The following is a 19,185-nucleotide window of genomic DNA, read 5'->3' as shown; positions in this document are numbered from 1 at the left end:
TTTCACTCCACAACACAGATGGAGACAGAAATGTGAAGAATCACATGGAGAGAAAGTTGCATGCTTGAAAGTACAGTTGCAGCATTTCTTTTGCAGTATTTTACAGCATGGATGGCACAGTGGGTAGCATTTTCGCCTTACAGCAGGAAGATCACTGATTTGAGTCCTGGCTGGGTCAGATGGCAATTCTGTGTGGAGTTTGCATGATCTCCCCAGTTGGGTTAGGTGCTCTGGTTTTCCCCACAGTCTAAACACATGCACTATAGGGGAATTGATTAACTAAATTGCCCGTATAAGTGTGTGTGTGTGTGTGTGTGTGTGTGTGTGTGTGTGTGTGTGTGAATAAGTGTGTATGGGTGTTTTCCAGTACTGGGTTGTAGCTGGAAGGGCATCTGCTGTGTAAAACATATGCTGCATAAGTTGGCGGTTCATTCCCCTGTGGTGGCCCCACAGTGGAATAAACAAATGAATAAATAAACAAGGAAAATAAAAAAAATGAATGTTTTACAGCATGTTGGTCTTGTTGTCATTCACAATAGTAAAGTGTTTCATACTTTTTTACAAATGTAGTGTGTTTAACTAATTCATTTACATTAAGGTGACTATTTAATTCTGATAACTGGTCTTTGGCTAAGTTTAGCTAGTTTTTGTAGCTTGAAATCAGTATCTTTTGAAAGAAAATATCAGAAGCTAGTTAGACTTTTAGCTTCACCTTCGCTTTAATAATAATAATAATAATAATAATAATTAATAATAATAATAATAATCATTTGTTTTTTGTATAACGCCTTTAAAACTTAATCCTCAAAGCACTTCACATTTAAAAATACAAAGATTGCAGTTATGCTGTTGAGATAAAGGTAAATTGGCCTTAGTGTGGGTGTTTCCCACTGGGAAACACCCCGGTGTCCTGGCCAAACTCCCTCCATCAGCCCTTACCCATCATGCCCTCCCAAACATCCACCAAATCGGCTCCATCACCGTCTCTCCCCACCACCAATAGCTGGTGTGTGGTGAAGCACTGGTGCTGTTGCTGGATGCTGCACAATGCTGGTGGTGTGGAGAGACCCCCTCCACGACTGTGAATGGCCATGCACAATAAATGCGCTATAACTACACACAACATTATATTGTACATGACATTATCCTCGTGCATCATTTTATTCTGTAATAGCTTTAATTAAGCTAGTTTCAGTAGTGGAATGAAGCACTCAGCATGAATAATAATACAATAAATTGAGCATAGAAGTATATTTTAAAACGGTTCATTCAATTAAAACATCTATAAGTGCTCACATCTATTTTAGATTTTACATTTAATTCATTCTTTTAAAAGCGTCATCATTTATCCTTCAGCTTCAGTTGCTTTCTCCTCAGTGTTTCTCCTCTTTTTGGTTTGTTTTGACGTTCGTAAGTAATCGCCCGCTGCAAATGATGAGAAAACATTAGTTGAATTGTGCTGTAATGTCGTTTTTGCTCTTCAGCCAGGCTGTGTGTGTGTGTGTGTGTGTGTGTGTGTGTCATGTTTCTGCAGACTAAGTTAATGATGTTTATCTAGTAAGGAGTAATGATGCCGTCTTTATATCAGATGCACATGTTTACTGTGTTACGTTTGCAGCGAATGATTAAGCAATGATGGCGTTAGCATAAGCACTGAGGCGTTAGCACACACACACACACACACACTCTAGTGAAGTAGCATTTGCTGAACAGAGCAGAGGTAATGGTGTTTGTTATCAGACGCGCTGGATTGAGCGAGTTCTGTTTGTTTGTTTGTGACGGAGCCGCGATACCACGGGGAAACACTCCGCTCAGGTTGGCGGGCTGACGATGGCTTCATTTATCACAGACGCTGTGCTGAACGACTCACACACACAGACTCATGCATAGAGACACACACTTTGAGAGACTCACACTCACATGTAGACACACACACACACATGTATAGACACAATCACACACATATACAGACACACAAGCACTCAAAGAGACACACTTACACACATAGAGACACACACACACACAATGACACAATCACACTCTCTCAAACATGCACACACACATATATGGACAATCACCCTCACATATAGACAAACACACACACAGTCTCACTGTCTTGAAGACAGAGACTAGACACACTCACGTACATAGACATACACATACTTACACACTCTCGCAAACACACACACACACACATACACTTAATGAGAGACTCACTAAATAATAAGAGACTCACACTTAATGCACGCACACATTCATACACACAATTAACACACGCATATACACATGCTCATACATTGACGCACACAAACGCAATAACACAGACACACATACACACTCGAAGACACACACATGCGTACAGGCACACACATTTAAAGACACACACAAACTGAATCACACAGACACACAAACATACACACTCGAAGACACACACATGCGTACAGGCACACACATTTAAAGACACACACACAAACTGAATCACAAAGACACACAAACATACAAACTCGAAGACACACACATGCGTACAGGCACACACATTTAAAGACACACACACAAACTGAATCACAAAGACACACAAACATACACACTCGAAGACACACACATGCGTACAGGCACACACATTTAAAGACACACACACAAACTGAATCACAAAGACACACAAACATACACACTCGAAGACACACACATGCGTACAGGCACACACATTTAAAGACACACACACAAACTGAATCACAAAGACACACAAACATACACACTCACTCAGAGATTTCCACACTCAGAGACTTAGACACACAGACACACACACTCATACTCACAATTGCACGTAGACTGACAAATATAAAGACAAACAGAATTAAACAGACACACACACACTCAAACACACACACACTCACACACATACACTGTCTCGCTCATACAAAGACAAACACACCCAGAGAGTTACACACTCATAGAGATTTGTATAGGCTCACATACACATCTACACACACACACATTCTCACACACATTCTTATTAAAAGAATAACAGACACACACACACACACACACACACACACACACACTCAGTCAGAGATTTACACACTTAGACACATGAACACATACACTTATACAAAGACACACACACAGACTCACTCACTCGTAGTGAAACGCACACACATGTATAGAGTCTCACACACACAGTCTGTGAAGCACATCTCTAATCGGTCTTGCCATAAATCTCATTGATCACTACATTACCCATGATCCTCCAGTCAGTCCAGGCTGTTAGAATACTTCCCTCTTCATAGTTTGAGAAGCATTAGCGAAAACAGTAATTGATCACGTTAGCTTTGTTTGTTGTTTTCATCAAACCCAAATTGACTTTCAGAAATCACTACAGATGATGGTAATACAGGACTCAGATGTGCACAAATAAACGCAAAGCATGATCAGATTAGCTACAGAAAGCCTTTTGGGATTGAAAATAAATCTCTCTCATGAGTTTGTTTGCCTTGCTATCACAATAACACAATATCACAGAACAGTTCATATCGTGTCATGAACAAGTTGGTCTTACTGTATACACTTACCGGCCACTTTATTAGGTACAACTGCTTAACATAATCTTTTTTTATCAGCCAATCACATGGCAGCAGATCACTGCATTTAGCAATGTAGACATGGTCAAGATCTGCTGCAGTTCAAAGCGAGAATGGGGAAGAAAGGGGATTTAAGAGACTTTGAATGTGGCATGGTTGTTGGTGCCAGACGGGCTGCTCTGAGTATTTCAGAAACTGCTGATCTACTGGGATTTTCACGCAAAACCATCTTTAGGGTTTACAGAGAATGCGCCGACAAAGAGGAAATATCCAGTGAGCGGCAGTTCTGTGGGCGCAAATGCCTTGTTGATGCCAGAGGTCAGAGGAGAATGGCCAGACTGGTTCCAGCTGATAGAAAGGCAACAGTAACTCAAGTGAGCTCTACGGAAGAGCATCTCTGAACACACAACTCGTCCAACCTTGAGGCAGATGAGCTACAGCAGCAGAAGAGCACACCGGGTGCCGCTCCTGTCAGCTAAGAACAGGAAACTGAGGCTACAATTCACACAGACTCACCAAAACTGGACAATAGAAGATTGGAGAAACGTTGCTGCTCTGATGAGTCTGAGCGGATGCTCAGCTTATTATTTGGCCTCAACAACATGAAAGCATGGATCATCCTGCCTTGTATCAGCGGTTCAGGCTGGTGGTGTAATGGTGTGGGGGAGATTTTCTTTGGGTCCATTAGTACCAATTGAGCATCAACACCACAGCCTACCTGAGTATTGCTGCTGACCATGTCCATCCCTTTATGAGCACAGTGTCTCCATCTTCTGATGGCTACTTCCAGCAGGATAACGCAGCATGTCATAAAGCTCAATCATCTCAGACTGGTTTCTTGAACATGACGATGAGTTCACTGTACTCAAATGGCCTCCACAGTCAGCAGATCTCAATCCAATAGAGCATCTTTGGGATGTGGTGGAACGGGAGATTGGCATCATGGATGTGCAGCCGACAAATCTGCAGCAACTGTGTGATGCTATCATGACAATATGGAGCAAAATCTCTGAGGAATATTTCCAGCAGCTTGTTGACTCTCTGCCACAAAACATTAAAGCAGTTCTAAAGGCAAAAGAGGATCCAACCCAGTACTATAGTAGTAAGGTGTACCTAATAAAGCGGCCGATGAGTATATATGCATGCTATGCTTGTTTTATTGCATGCTGGTCAATTATTGCAAATATTTTTTATTTGTTTATGTGTCATTATCTTCAAAAGCTGCTAATCAGAGCAATGATTTAATTGGAATAAATGAGCAGTTTGCTTGTTTGCATGTGTAAAGCCTGTTGTCCAGTGAATATTAATTGATGCTTTTGGACGTGTGGCCACTGATGAGAGAAAAAAAGGAAGAAGATTAAATGGTGTGTGATAGTGTTAGCTGTAATTAAAGTGGATCATATTTAATCATCCGTGCTTGCTTTTGAGACTCTAAATGGCTGGATTAGGATATAGAGCTGATATGAATGTGTCCGCAGAGATCTGGCAGGGGCTTTTACCACAGTTCATAAATTGAAGCACTTTTATCTTATGCATTTTAAAACAGACATATTTTATAGATTACATGTACACTCAGCCTTGAACAATGTAAGATTGTTCTTTGTTTTTGAAAGAAATCTCTTGGTAATACTCTAAACAATAATACATTTTATTATTATTTTTTATTTTAGGTCATTTTAAGTATATACTTTTATTTTTTTTTATAATTTTAATATAATTTTAAATTATTTTTTTATTAATTTTTTTACTTGAAGATTTTATTTAATTTTATTCTGGTGATGTCAAAGCTAGATTTTATTTCATTTTTAGTGGCCATCGCTTCATTCGTCAACAAAAATTATATAAAAAAATAAATAAAAAAACAAAATAAATTAATAATAATAATAATAATAGTAATAATAATACTAATAATAATAATGAATTAAATAAAACAGTGATGTCAAAGCTGGATTTTCAGCAACTGTTACTTCATTCTTCAATAAAAAGCATTGCCAAAAAAATTAAACAAATAAACAAAAATAAATAAAACAGTAATGTTGAAGTTAGATTTTTTATATTATAGATTTTATTTTATTCTGATAACATCAAAGCTAGATTTTATTTATTTATTTTTGCAGCCTTTGCCTCATCAACAAAAATCATAAAAAAAATAATAATAGTAATTAAAAATAATAATAATGATGATATTAAAGTAAATAAAACTGATGTCGAAGCTGAATTTTTAGCAACTATTACTTCATTTTTCAATAAAAATCATTGCCAAAAATGTAAATAAATAAAAATAAATAAATAAATGTCGAAGTTAGACTTTTTTATATTATAGATTTTATTTTATTCAATATTAACAACAACAACAAAAGTAATAATAATAATAATAATAATAATAATAATCATAATAATAATAAAGTAAATAAAACGGTGATGTCGAAGTTAGATTTTTATACAATATATATTTTATCCTATTTTATTCTGTTGACATCAAAGACATCTTTTATTTCATTTAGTTCTGATCACGATAAAACAATTTTTTTTTATATTTTATATTCCTCAATAAAAAGCATTGCCAAAAATGTAAATAGATTAATAAAAAAAAAATGAATAAAACAGGGCTGTCGAAGTTAGATTTTTATATAATATAGAGTTTAATTAATTCTGGTGATGTCAAAGCTAGATTTTATTTACTTATTACTTTTTAGCAGCCTTTCCTTCATTCCTCAACAAAAAACACATAAAAATTATGATGAAAAATAAATAATAATAATACAGTGATGTTAAAGCTAGATTTTCCGCAGCTATTGCCTCATTCTTCACTATCCCTCTGAATGTACATTTTCATTTGCGTTTCTCTTTGTGGATGCAGCACATTTCTACAAAAGAGATGTCCTTGATGTCACCTGTTTATATTATCCACACTGTCACTGAATGCACGCACATTTTAGATCCATTTAACAGAAAAGATGCGTGTCATTGATTCAGCTCTCTTCAGCCTGCGTTATTGTTTCATAATAAACTGCAAGATGAGCTTATTTGGATGAGCTTTGGGCTATAGTTTCAGTGGCACAACTGACCCGCCTCTAAACCACAGCGAATCTGCTGCTTTCAGACAAATCTCTGCACGGATATGTATCGCTGCTATCCTAATCCAGCCGTTTACAGTTTCAAAGGCGAGCATGGCTCTCTGCGCCCTCTCTAAGTGATGCAAGCAGCCACCAAAAGCGGAGGAGAGAGCCAAAGAGCACATAATGAAAGCCAAGATGGACGAGAGTTGCAGGGCTGCGCTTCCCGGAGGACTGCAGATCCAGTGTGTTTGCTCCTTTTGGACGCTGCTTTGAAGCTGCAGTGATGTGTAATAAGGACTTTGGGGAGTTGGCCTGGTCTTCAGGTCCTCAGCACAGCACAAGAACAGGGAAAGTGTCTAACATGCATAGGAGTGCCGCTGGCTGGAAAATGAGCTATAAATGAGGAGAAAGATTTCAGATTGGTAATATTTTTGATAGGAGTGTGTGCCGTTTATGCTTGCAGATTGGTTTGCTACATGGGGAATTAAAAGATGCTTTTTTTTCTAAAGAGCTGTTACAAAAAATCTGTTGAGAAATCAATATGAAGTCAGAGATTTTCAAAACGCATCACTATTCTCTGTTGAATCGATTCTGAGCTTAGTTTTTAACAGGAGATGGCGCTCTAGGCTAGTGTTTAAATGCTCTAGACTAGTTTTTAAAAGCAGATGGCGCTCTAGACTAGTTTTTAACTGCAGACGGCGCTCTAGACTAGTTTTTAATTGCAGATGGCGCTCTATACTAGTTTTTAACAGCAGATGGCGCTCTAGACTAGTTTTTAACAGCAGATGGCGCTCTAGACTAGTTTTTAACAGCATACGGTGCTGTAGGCTAGTGTTTAAATGCTCTAGACTAGTTTTTAACAGCAGATGGCGCTCTAGACTAGTTTTTAACAGCAGATGGCGCTCTAGGCTAGATTTTAACAGCATACGGCGCTCTAGGCTAATGTTTAAATACTCTAGGCTAATTTTTTTTTACAGCAGACGGCGCTCTAGACTAGTGTTTAAAAGCATACGGTGCTCTAGGCTAGTGTTAAAATGCTCTAGACTAGTTTTTAACAGCAGACGGCGCTCTAGACTAGTTTTTTTAACAGCAGATGTCACTTTAGACTAGTTTGTAACACCAGACGGCACTCTAGGCTAGTGTTTAAATGCTCTAGACTAGTTTTTAACAGGAGATGGCACTGTAGGCTAGTGTTTAGATGCTCTAGAATAGTTTTTAGCAGTAGGTGGCGCTCTAGACTTGTTTTTAACAGCATACGGTGCTCTAGGCTAGTGTTTAAATGCTCTAGACTAGTTTTTAACAGCAGATGGCGCTCTAGACTAGTTTTTAACAACAGACGGCGCTCTAGGCTAGTGTTTAAATGCTCTAGACTAGTTTTTAACAGCAGATGGCGCTCTAGACTAGTTTTTAACAACAGACGGCGCTCTAGGCTAGTGTTTAAATGCTCTAGACTAGTTTTTAACAGCAGATGGCGCTCTAGACTAGTTTTTAACAACAGACGGCGCTCTAGGCTAGTGTTTAAATGCTCTAGACTAGTTTTTAACAGCAGATGGCGCTCTAGACTAGTTTTTAACAACAGACGGCGCTCTAGGCTAGTGTTTAAATGCTCTAGACTAGTTTTTAACAGCAGATGGCGCTCTAGACTAGTTTTTAACAACAGACGGCGCTCTAGGCTAGTGTTTAAATGCTCTAGACTAGTTTTTAACAGGAGATGGCGCTCTAGGCTAGTGTTTAAATACTCTAGACTAGCTTTTAACAGCAGACGGTGCTCTAGACTAGTTTTTAAAAGCAGACGGCGCTCTAGACTAGTTTTTAACACCAGACAGTGCTCTAGGCTAGTGTTTAAATGCTCTAGACTAGTTTTTAACACCAGACAGTGCTCTAGGCTAGTGTTTAAATGCTCTAGACTAGTTTTTAACACCAGACAGTGCTCTAGGCTAGTGTTTAAATGCTCTATACAAGTTTTTAACAGCAGATGGCGCTCTAGATTAGTTTTTAACAACAGAACTAAGCTGTCAAAAACTAATCACAGAATCGTGTTTAACCGCTCTAGACTAGTTTTTAACAGCAGGTGGTGCTCTTAGCTAGTGATTAACAGCAGACCTGTTCTAGGATTTAACTACAGGTGACGCTCTAGGTTAGTTTTTAACTGCAGAATTAAGCTAGTAATGATTTTTAAGACAAAACAAACATACGTTTTGACAACCCTGATTTGACGCATGATTTTTTTGCCACAAATTTATTCTCATGTTTTATTATGTGTCTTTGAGGTAATGATTGACCTACAGTTCATTCCAGCACTGAAGATCAGAAAGAGTACATGCATTTCATGTTTAACTACTGTATAAAGGTGCGTTCACACAAATAGTGGTTGATTTTCTGGAAATTGTCATTTAACATTCTTATTGCACTGCGTTCAACTACATATAAGCCGTTGCAAAGTTTAAATTCTGTTGCACTATAAAATCCCTCTATTCCAGTAGGTTGTGCTTATGAAACAGCAGCAGAATATGGGGGAGCACGCATGAATGTCATTTTAATATGCATTATACGGAGATCAGATGAATAGAAAATACCACCGAAAGAAATATGATCAAAAGAAAATAACATCAGAACTTTCTGGGGGAGGTAAAGCTAATACTCCACCGTGTTTATGTGTAAAGGGAAACTTTTGTGGTTAATACTTGTTGATTTTGAAGATGTTTTGATGTATTTTTACCATTGCAAAACGGGCTTGTGTGTTTATTTGTACGCATCTGAGGCAGCAGAGTTATTTTTAGCATGCAAACATGCATTAACCTGAGCTCAAAATAAGATCCTGATTGTCTTGCATGTTTTTTCTATGTACACCATTGTCAATATTATAGTGCACTACACCCGTGATAGTAAGCACTTGCTCTCAGATGAGTTTTACGGCTGGTTTCACATTCAGGAGTCATTAAGTGTGATTTCCGCTCTGGGTCTCTATGTAAGTCTATCCATGTTGACGTCTCCGCTCTTTGTAAACTAACCCGGGGTCATTGCATTGTTTGGGTATAGATGGTCAAGGTTAAAGCAGAGGCAGGAAAGGAAAGACGGCTTAGGTGATCGTCCTATTAGCATCAGTTTAAAAGCAGAGCGTAACCAGAGCCCAGCCTGACCGGACTCGATTGAATAACCCTTCACAAGACAATAACAAGAATGATGATGTGACCGCGCAGGTCTCGTGGCCTCGGGGTAGAGTCAGCAAGCAGAGTAAATCCTTCAGCATGGCTTTTCCCAAACCCATAAACTCAGGTGTTGCCACAGGGAAAGGAGCTCTCGCTGGAAGGTGGCACAATCCACAGATTAATTGGCCGACCCGCAGCGCTAGGCGGCTTCATTTAGAGGAGTCATGCTACATAAACTCCACTATGAACAAGCTGTTCCCTCAAGGGCCGAAGCAACCTCCAGCACGGTCCCAAAATAACACCGGTCTCGCTGCAGTCCCTTGATATTCACCATGGATAATACCCGCAGCCCCAGAAGCCTCAATAACCATCACGCCATGGACAATAAGCCTTCTCGCCAGCGTTTTCCCTCACCTTTATGGGGTCAGTTTGCAGGATCTTTTCTATTTTCTCTCTCTTCTTTGCTTATCAGCCTCTGCTGGTCTTTTTATCCTGAGGATTGACCCCGGGGTGTTGGGGAGCATTTCAGACTCCCTTTCCAAGTCACCAGATTAGTGTTTTCACTTTAGACAGCAGCCTCACACATGTCCGACAACACACACATATACACAGACTTGTTCTTGAATCCCGATGGGCATAATGATGTTTCTACTATACAAAATGTATATTCTAAATACCTCATTCTGTCTGATTAATAAACATGTTTACCCATGGGGACATTCATTTTGGTTCCTACATTGACAAGTCCCCGCGAGTCTGTGTGCATTCAGGTTTAAGTCCCCACTGGGATATACAAACAAGTGCACACACGCGAACACACTGGTATTTCATGTTTTATGGGGACTTCCAAAAGATGTTGTGCTGTTGCCACTGTTCAGACTGTATGTTATGTCCTTTCCCTCCAAACCTACACCTAAACCCAAAACGCACAGACCAAAAAATTACTGATATTACTATACTTGTGGGGACATTTGGTGCTCACAATGTGATTAATACCATGACCATGTGGGCTTCTGATGTATGTAATGGTGTTTCCACTGTACAGACTTCATATTCTGTCCTCGTCTCCCAAACTTACCCTTAAACACAAACCACACAGACAACATTCTGCACTATTACATTTTTAAAATACTTCATTCTGGATGATTTATAAACACTTTTCTTCATGGAGACCAAAATCTGACCCAGTAAACTAAAAAAATTACTGATATTACTATACTTGTGGGGACATTTGGTCCTCACAATATGATAATACCAGGGTCACACAAACAAATGTAGGGCTTTCAGGTTTTATCTGGACTTCTTATATATGTAATAGTGCTTCTACTGCACGGACTGTATATTGTGCTCTTTCCCCTAACCTACCCCTATACCCAACTCTCACAGAAAACATTTTGCACTTTTGCATTTTCAAAATGCATCATTCTGGATGATTTATGAACTCTTTTCTTTATGGAGACAACAATCTGTTCCAGTAAACAGAAAAACACTAATATTACTGTACTTATGGGGACATTTAGTCCATTACATTGTGATTAATACCAGGACCACACATTTTTTAATAAGACTTTTTATGTAGACCATTTCAATTTGATCATGTCATTGGCCCATGCACATTTCCTGTATGTTGTAAAACTATTTCATAACTGTAACAAGAAGCAATTCAATCATAACCTTACGCTAAAACAGCTATCATAGCATTATTTATCAATTTGTGGCTCTTTTTGGATTCTTGGAAGCGATAGAAATTAAAAATGTTAAACAGGAAATGCATTCAGGACCATTGTGTTTTGTTTACGTAGCTCAAAATGGTCTATATGTAATGCTGTTTCAATAGTACAGACTGTATATTCTGTTCTCTTCCACCACATCTACCCCTAAACCCAACTCTCACAGTAAACATTTTGCACTTTTACATTTAGGCAAGGCAAGTTTATTTATATAGCACATTTCATCCACAGTGGCAATTCAAAGTGCTTTACATAAACAAGAATAAAAGAAACAAGTAAAATAAAAATAAAAACAAATAATAAAAATGAGTAAAAAAAAAAAAAAAAAAATCATTTTGCTTAATAGCCATTTTTGGACCAGAAAACTCCTCCCCCAGGTTGCAAATGACTGGTATTGCTATACTTATGGGGACCACACACACAAATGTTGTGTTTTCATGTTTTATGGGGACTTATAAATGTCTCAAACTGGATATTATGTACTCTTCACCCAAACCCAACCCTCACCAAAAACATTCTGCACTTTTAAGATTTTTAAAATACATCATTTTGGTTGATAAATGAGCCATTTTCTTTATTTAGACCAAAAAAGCCACTGAAAGTTCAGGTAATGCTGTATTTGTAGGGACATTTGGTCCTCACAATGGGATTTAATACTGGGCCCAAACACACAAATGTTGTGTTTTCATGTTTTATGGGGACTTATTAATGTCTCAAACTGGATATTATGTACTCTTCACCCAAACCCAACCCTCACCAAAAACATTCTGCACTTTTACATTTGGTTTTACATAATTTTGGTTTATATATGAGCCATTTTCTTCATTTAGACCAAAAAAGCCACTGAAAGTTCAGGTAATGCTGTATTTGTAGGGACATTTGGTCCTCACAATGGGATTTAATACTGGGCCCAAACACACAAATGTTGTGTTTTCATGTTTTATGGGGACTTATTAATGTCTCAAACTGGATATTATGTACTCTTCACCCAAACCCAACCCTCACCAAAAACATTCTGCACTTTTACATTTGGTTTTACATAATTTTGGTTTATATATGAGCCATTTTCTTCATTTAGACCAAAAAAGCCACTGAAAGTGCAGGTAATGCTGTACTTGTGGGGACATTTGGTCCTCACAATGTGATGTAATACCAGGACCACACACAAATGTTGTGTGTTCAAGATTTATGGGGACTTATAGATGTAATGGTGGTTGTACTGTACAGACTGGATATTCTGTCCTCTTCTCTCAAACCTAAACCCAAACTTCACAGAAAATTCTGCATTATTACACTTTTAAAATACATCATTCTGTCTGATTTATGAGGCATTTTCCTATTTTGGACCAAAAATAAACAAACAAATGAAATTATTGCTATTTTTTTTACTTGTGGGAACATTTGGTCCTCACGATGTGAATACCATGACCACACACACTCTCTATTTCCGGGTTACTGAAAGGGCAAATAACAAGATAAAAGCTTGCATTTAAGTATGAAGGACAGCACAATAGTATTAATCTCCGTCTCGGCTGCCCAAGACCTTGCTGTGGTTTTTCCCCGTTTATTCCCAAATGATAAGATTAGCTGCTATTAGCATCCTTTTCATTATCTAAAGCCTCAAATCCGCTCCATGATTCAGGAGGATCAAATCATCACACGACGCTCAGCAAATAACAATGATTGCCAAACTGAGGCAGGCCGTTGTCTTGGGATTAGGGTGACGGGAGGCTTACGGACACTACTACTGATACTTCATGACAATAAAAGCGCAGTTCAGATAGCACAGAAGGTCAAAAGCCTTTCCACAGCTTCTGTAAATGATCTGAATGCAATGGCTTTATTGTGTGTTGAATCTCGCCCGGTTGAGTTCATTGAAACGAATCTGACAATGTGCTTTGATGAGTTGACATTCTGCAGTGAAGTGGATAAATGAAAGCCTTCGTATAAGTATGTGCTGCTTTTCAGCTGTTTGTATTATGGATATGATCACACAGTAGAGCTGTCACCTTTGAACATTGACAGAACGTCCTTTGGGCATTGAAAAAGTTGATAGATGATCAACCAAACCAATGAGTGTAACAAGTAGACATGGGCCGGTATAAGATGCAGATGGTGTGATAACCTTGGATAATAATAATTAATAATAATTCCTTACATTTATATAGCGCTTTTCTGGGCACTTAAAGCGTTTTACACATAGGGGGGAATCTCCTCATCCACCATTATTGTGCAGCATTCACCTGGATGACACAACGGCAGCCATATTGCACCAGACTGCACACCACACACCAGCTGATTGGTGGAGAGGAGACAGAGTAATGAAGCCAATTATGAAATGGGGAATGAGGCCAGTGGGCAAATTTGGCCAGGATGCCAGGGTTAAACCTTTTTATCCCCAAGGACATGCTGGGATGTTTTAATGACCACAGAGAGTCAGGACCTCAGTTTAACGTCTCATTCAAAAGACTGCGCTCACTGAAGCAGTGTATTGTCCTTTTCGCTATACTGAGGCATTAGGACCCACACAGACTGCAGGTTGGGCACCCCCTGCTGGCTGTACTAACACCACTTCCGGCAGCATCATAGCTTTCCCATGTGGTCTCCTATCCAGGTACTGACCATGCGTAGCCCTGCTTAGCTTCACTGGGCGACCATGTGAGAATTTCAGAGAGCTAGCTCCTGGCTAAAAAATATCACGGCCATAAAAACTCAGCCTGATCTCACAAGAAAATGTAAGTATTTTACGTTTTGCCAGTTTAGTGGCTAATTCGTACGAATTCGTACGAGTTCAGTCGTACGAAATGGTACGATTTTAAAAAGGAGGCCTGGCAACCGTCATTGGGGGATAAGCAAATCGTACTAAATTGTACAAATTAGATCGTACAAATTCATACGAATTAGCCACTAAATGAAAAAGTTACGAATTGCCGTGAGATTGTGTTGTAAAAACTATGTTTTTTTTTTTTTTTTTTTTTTACGGTATCACCGTATTGTGACTACTGCTCTAAAATATGTCTTTTTAAATGTCTGGATAAAAAAACTTAATCCTCTTTGAACACAATATATTTTATTATGTGAAAGATTTCAAATGTTTTGCAACAGTAAAACAAGTCGGGCTGAATAATTCAAAAGGATCATCGACTTCATTAGTTTCAAAACACTGATTTCTTTACAATTTATAACAGCATCTTTGGATATGTTTTCTGCTGGAGATACTGCTGTCGTAAGGAACAAAAAACAAAAATGTAAATTAAAAAATATTACACATACCTGAGGAAAGATATTACAGAAAATTTTAAAACCTTGACTTTTTCAAATCCGCTGTGTACCTTGAAAAAGGTTAATCGTCCCATGCCTATTACCAACATGCTGTTTTTCTTTGATATGAATTTATCTATTAATGCTTCTGAAGTGGCAGACGCCATCATCCCACTTATCCGCGCTTTCCTGTTTGTTTTTATTATGGGCGTTCCACATAGTTCGGTTGTACCGAACAGTTCAATCACATATTGATAATTGTGGCATCCCTAATATATATGTGTATATATATATATATATATATATATATATATATATATATATATATATATATATATATATATATATATATATATATATATAAATGTATATATATGTATGTATGTATATATATATATATATATATATATATATATATATATATATATATATATATATATATATATATATATATAAATGTATATATATGTATGTATATATGTATGTATATGTATGTATATATATATATATATATATATATATATATATATATATATATATATATATATATATATATATATATATATATATGTATATATACATATATGTATGTGTATATATATATATATATATATATATATATATATATATATATATATATATATATATATGTATATATGTATATATATATATATATATGTATATATGTATATATATATATATATATATATATATATATGTATATATGTATATATGTATATATATATATATATATGTATATATATATATGTATATATATATATGTATATATATATATATATATATATATATATATATATATATATATATATGTATGTATATATATATATATATATATATATATATATATATATATATATATATATATATATATATATATATATATATATACACAGCAAATTCATCAGAGTTAAATTCTCGGTGTTGAAGCATTTGAGAGTAAAGTGTTGACGTTAAAGAGTTAGATTTTGATAAATGAATATAATAAGAGTTAGAATTGATTTTATTCAGTGCGAAATCAAGGAGTTATCTTTTCTACACTTGGTGGTGTTATTTCCAACATCCGGGAATTCATGCAGCCCCAGTCACTGAAGAATTTTCCAGATGCCATTTTCCATCTGAGGTTTAGAACAGCAACTGGTGAGTCAAACTACCTAAATGTTGGTATTGTACTGACTTTCTTTAAGGAAATACAGTTGTAAACATGTTGTTAAGTTAATAACTTTAGAATGGAGTGACAATTTTAAACTTCTGCGGTTCATTCATGGTCGTTTGTGTATCTAGCTTAACTGCATTACTATTCACTTCTTTTCAAGAATGTTTTATATATCACGCATACATAGTGCATAAAAACATCAAATATACATGTTCAACACATTTCTGTCACGCTTAATGCCATTTTGTGCGTTGTTACCCATCTGTAAAATAAAACGGACACTTCTCCTTTAATTCCAAGCAAACTAGCGAGGGAATCCCCGGAGCCGCCTAACGTTAGCCTACTCTGCCCGGATGCTAACGGCAACACAGGACGGTTTCCATAAGCTCTGGAGAGTTTCTAAAACATATCTGGTGAGTAAATAAACATATGCTTAATTGTAAAAGGCTTCCTGACTGAAACAAATGATTGTTTGTTATTCGTGTACGTTAATTTGGTTATTTTAAACACCGCGGCCCTTTTAAACTGGTTCATTCGTGGCCGTCCATATACCGTTAACGTAGTTCATAACTTAGACTCGTGTGATAACGTACGCTTGAATTAAATTAAGTGTTGACAACCATTAAAGTCGGAATGTTAACATTAATGTCTTTAAATGACCGCGTTTGCACTTTATCAGACATTTAACGTTACAGAAGTCTCCCGGAAGTTGCGGGACTAACGTTAACGTTATCCCGCAAATGCACAGAGACTCCCAGATGCCCAAGTAGATGCCCGCAAATGAATGATAATCTCCCGGAAATCGCGCGTCTCCCGCCCGGTCATTAAACACTTTGCACGCCCCTCTCCACCGCATCCCTCCCAGCTCTTCAGGTACGTCGCGCGCAAGTCACCCCCACCGCTCTTCAGGTACGTCGCGCTCAACTCACGGTACTCATCTCTCCCGCTACCTCCCGCAAATCAACTCTGTATCCCCCGAAAATGACTTTTCCCAACTCGGGATGTCTTACGTTAGTAAGTTAGGCTATTTCTGTAGTCAGGAACATCTTATTCAAGCTTTTTCTCCCGTATGATATTGTGCTTAAAACTATAGGCTAAACTTAGCATGTACTGTACACAACATTTCCGTTTTATTAGTGCGTTGTACACAGCCACCTGTCTGTAAAATTAATCAACTGATTCATATTTGAGCAGCCTAATGATGATACAGGTTTGATTTGTAGATTTATTATCAATAATCAACATCTGAATCAAAAGATATGTGAAAATGTGTGAGGCATACTTTGTGATGTTCATCTCTCTTTTTTATTTGAAGGTTATGCATATGTGTTAGATACTAATGTGTTGTTGTTTTTTAACAGCCACAGTTCTCTGTACAATAACACAAGACCCTGTGACGGTGGCTGATTAGAGACGGATGGTGTATTTCCAGAGTTGGTGAAATGACCAAGCACACCTTCTTGGTCATATGTGGTGATAATAATGAAGGTATGTTTGATAAAGTTCTGCATTTGTTTCACAATAAGCTGAGAGGGTATTAGAGCATTAGAGAATAACAAATGACATGAAGGTGATAAGTTTTGTATTGTGGGTGAACTGTTACTTAAATAATGTTTTGCTCTTTGCTTTGCACTTTTCCTCTTCTGCTTATCCTAATATTTTAGGTTATATTTGGACCTGAAACATCTGCTAGACTCCAGGAAAGGTGGCGTCAATACTGGACCTGAAAGGGCCTAACAAGTTAAATCTGGTAAAGAAACACGCACACACACACACACATGCACGCACACGCTTACAGAAAACTGTAAGTTTATGAATATTTTTTACACTGTGGCCAATATTTTGGGGAAATCAGCATCACTAAATGATATAAAAGATTTTAAGCTCCTCTAAATTTTGCTCCAAGTGTTGTGTTAAATTCAGGATTCTGGACAGACAGCTGCCTGTTTTTCCAGTTCTAGTCATAGTGGTTAACCTAATTGTTTTTGGAGATCCAACAGTGATGTGTGTGTTTTTTCTACTTTTCCACATACTGTCACCTCAACCAGCTGGGAGAGTCAAGTTGTGGATCATCATGAAGATTTTCAAAAGGTGAGTTTAGATTTCTTGAATGTTTTATTTACTTTAAATGTTCTTTTAAATATATCATAGAATTTGATTGCAATTTGTTTTCAAACATTTTTCTTAGTCATGCTGGAGTCTTGAAGAGTTCTTAGATGAGCATCACCCTACAGTATATCCGTGCATCAGGAACCACCAGACGAGCGATCAGCAGCTACTACTGTACATCGTCATGGATAAAAAGGTCATCCTGTGGCTGGGAAGCACTTCATTCACAGGACATGCTTGATGAGATTTCCTAGCTCCAGTTTGTTTTCACACAAGTTTACAGCATTTATACCTTCATTTAAACTGCTGTGTTTGATATGGAGGACCAAGGAAACACCAGAAGTGAAAGATTTGCACGCCAAGTTGTTTAAAATGTAATTTCAGAAGAAAACTATGAGTTCAGGAGAAAACTAAGAGTGACGATATATTGAACTTTCAAATTGCTCTGATGAAACATCAAGTTTGGACATCATATTTTGTTGATACTGTCTGTACTAATAAAACATTTAAAGCATATTTGACATTGTTGCATTTTAAAAATTGAATGAATTGTTGAAGTTGTGAATGTTTTCAAATAAAATGTTTTTTATTTTGTAATTTACAGTCTATTTGACCTTTTTACCATATTTACACTCAAGAGAGTTGAATAAAATAACAATATATGACACCAGGTGGTGTTAAATATAGTTACATTTTTTAACTCTGCCCTGAGTTAAAATTAACCCTTACTTTGGTGTCAATGTGCCAACCCTTTTGAAAGTGTTGATTTAAGTCTGTTTTGAGTGGACCCCATGAGACACTTTCAAAGTGTTGAAATTAACACCCATAGAGTTGTTTTGGGTCCCCATATTTTGCTGTGTATACATACATATATACATATATATATATATATATATATATATATATATATATATATATATATATATATATATATATATATATATATATATATATGTATATATATACATATATATATATATATGTATATATATATATATATATATATATATATATATATATATATATATATATATATATATGTGTGTGTGTGTGTGTGTGTGTGTCTTTTATTTTTTTCACTCTATTATGGTAAAACTACACAATAATCCACAGTTAATATTCACA

General features: G+C 36.8%; 1 long non-coding RNA gene across 1 annotated transcript; it reads left to right on the top strand.

Annotated features, from left to right (window-relative positions):
* The first annotated feature begins 15,875 nt into the window (after positions 1-15,875).
* Positions 15,876-18,657, top strand: LOC147846634 (uncharacterized). Its single transcript, XR_015476044.1, has 6 exons — positions 15,876-15,935; positions 16,252-16,364; positions 17,313-17,439; positions 17,616-17,701; positions 18,000-18,042; positions 18,140-18,657. It is a non-coding gene; the product is annotated as an uncharacterized LOC147846634 (long non-coding RNA).
* Positions 18,658-19,185: the final 528 nt, after the last annotated feature.

Source organism: Danio rerio, chromosome 1 (genome assembly GCF_052040795.2).
Source record: "Danio rerio strain M-AB ecotype USA chromosome 1, GRCz13ab, whole genome shotgun sequence".
In the NCBI taxonomy this organism is placed as follows: Eukaryota; Metazoa; Chordata; class Actinopteri; order Cypriniformes; family Danionidae; genus Danio; species Danio rerio.
The sequence above is the reverse complement of the archived record's forward strand: the minus strand, read 5'-3'. Positions and strand labels throughout refer to the sequence as shown.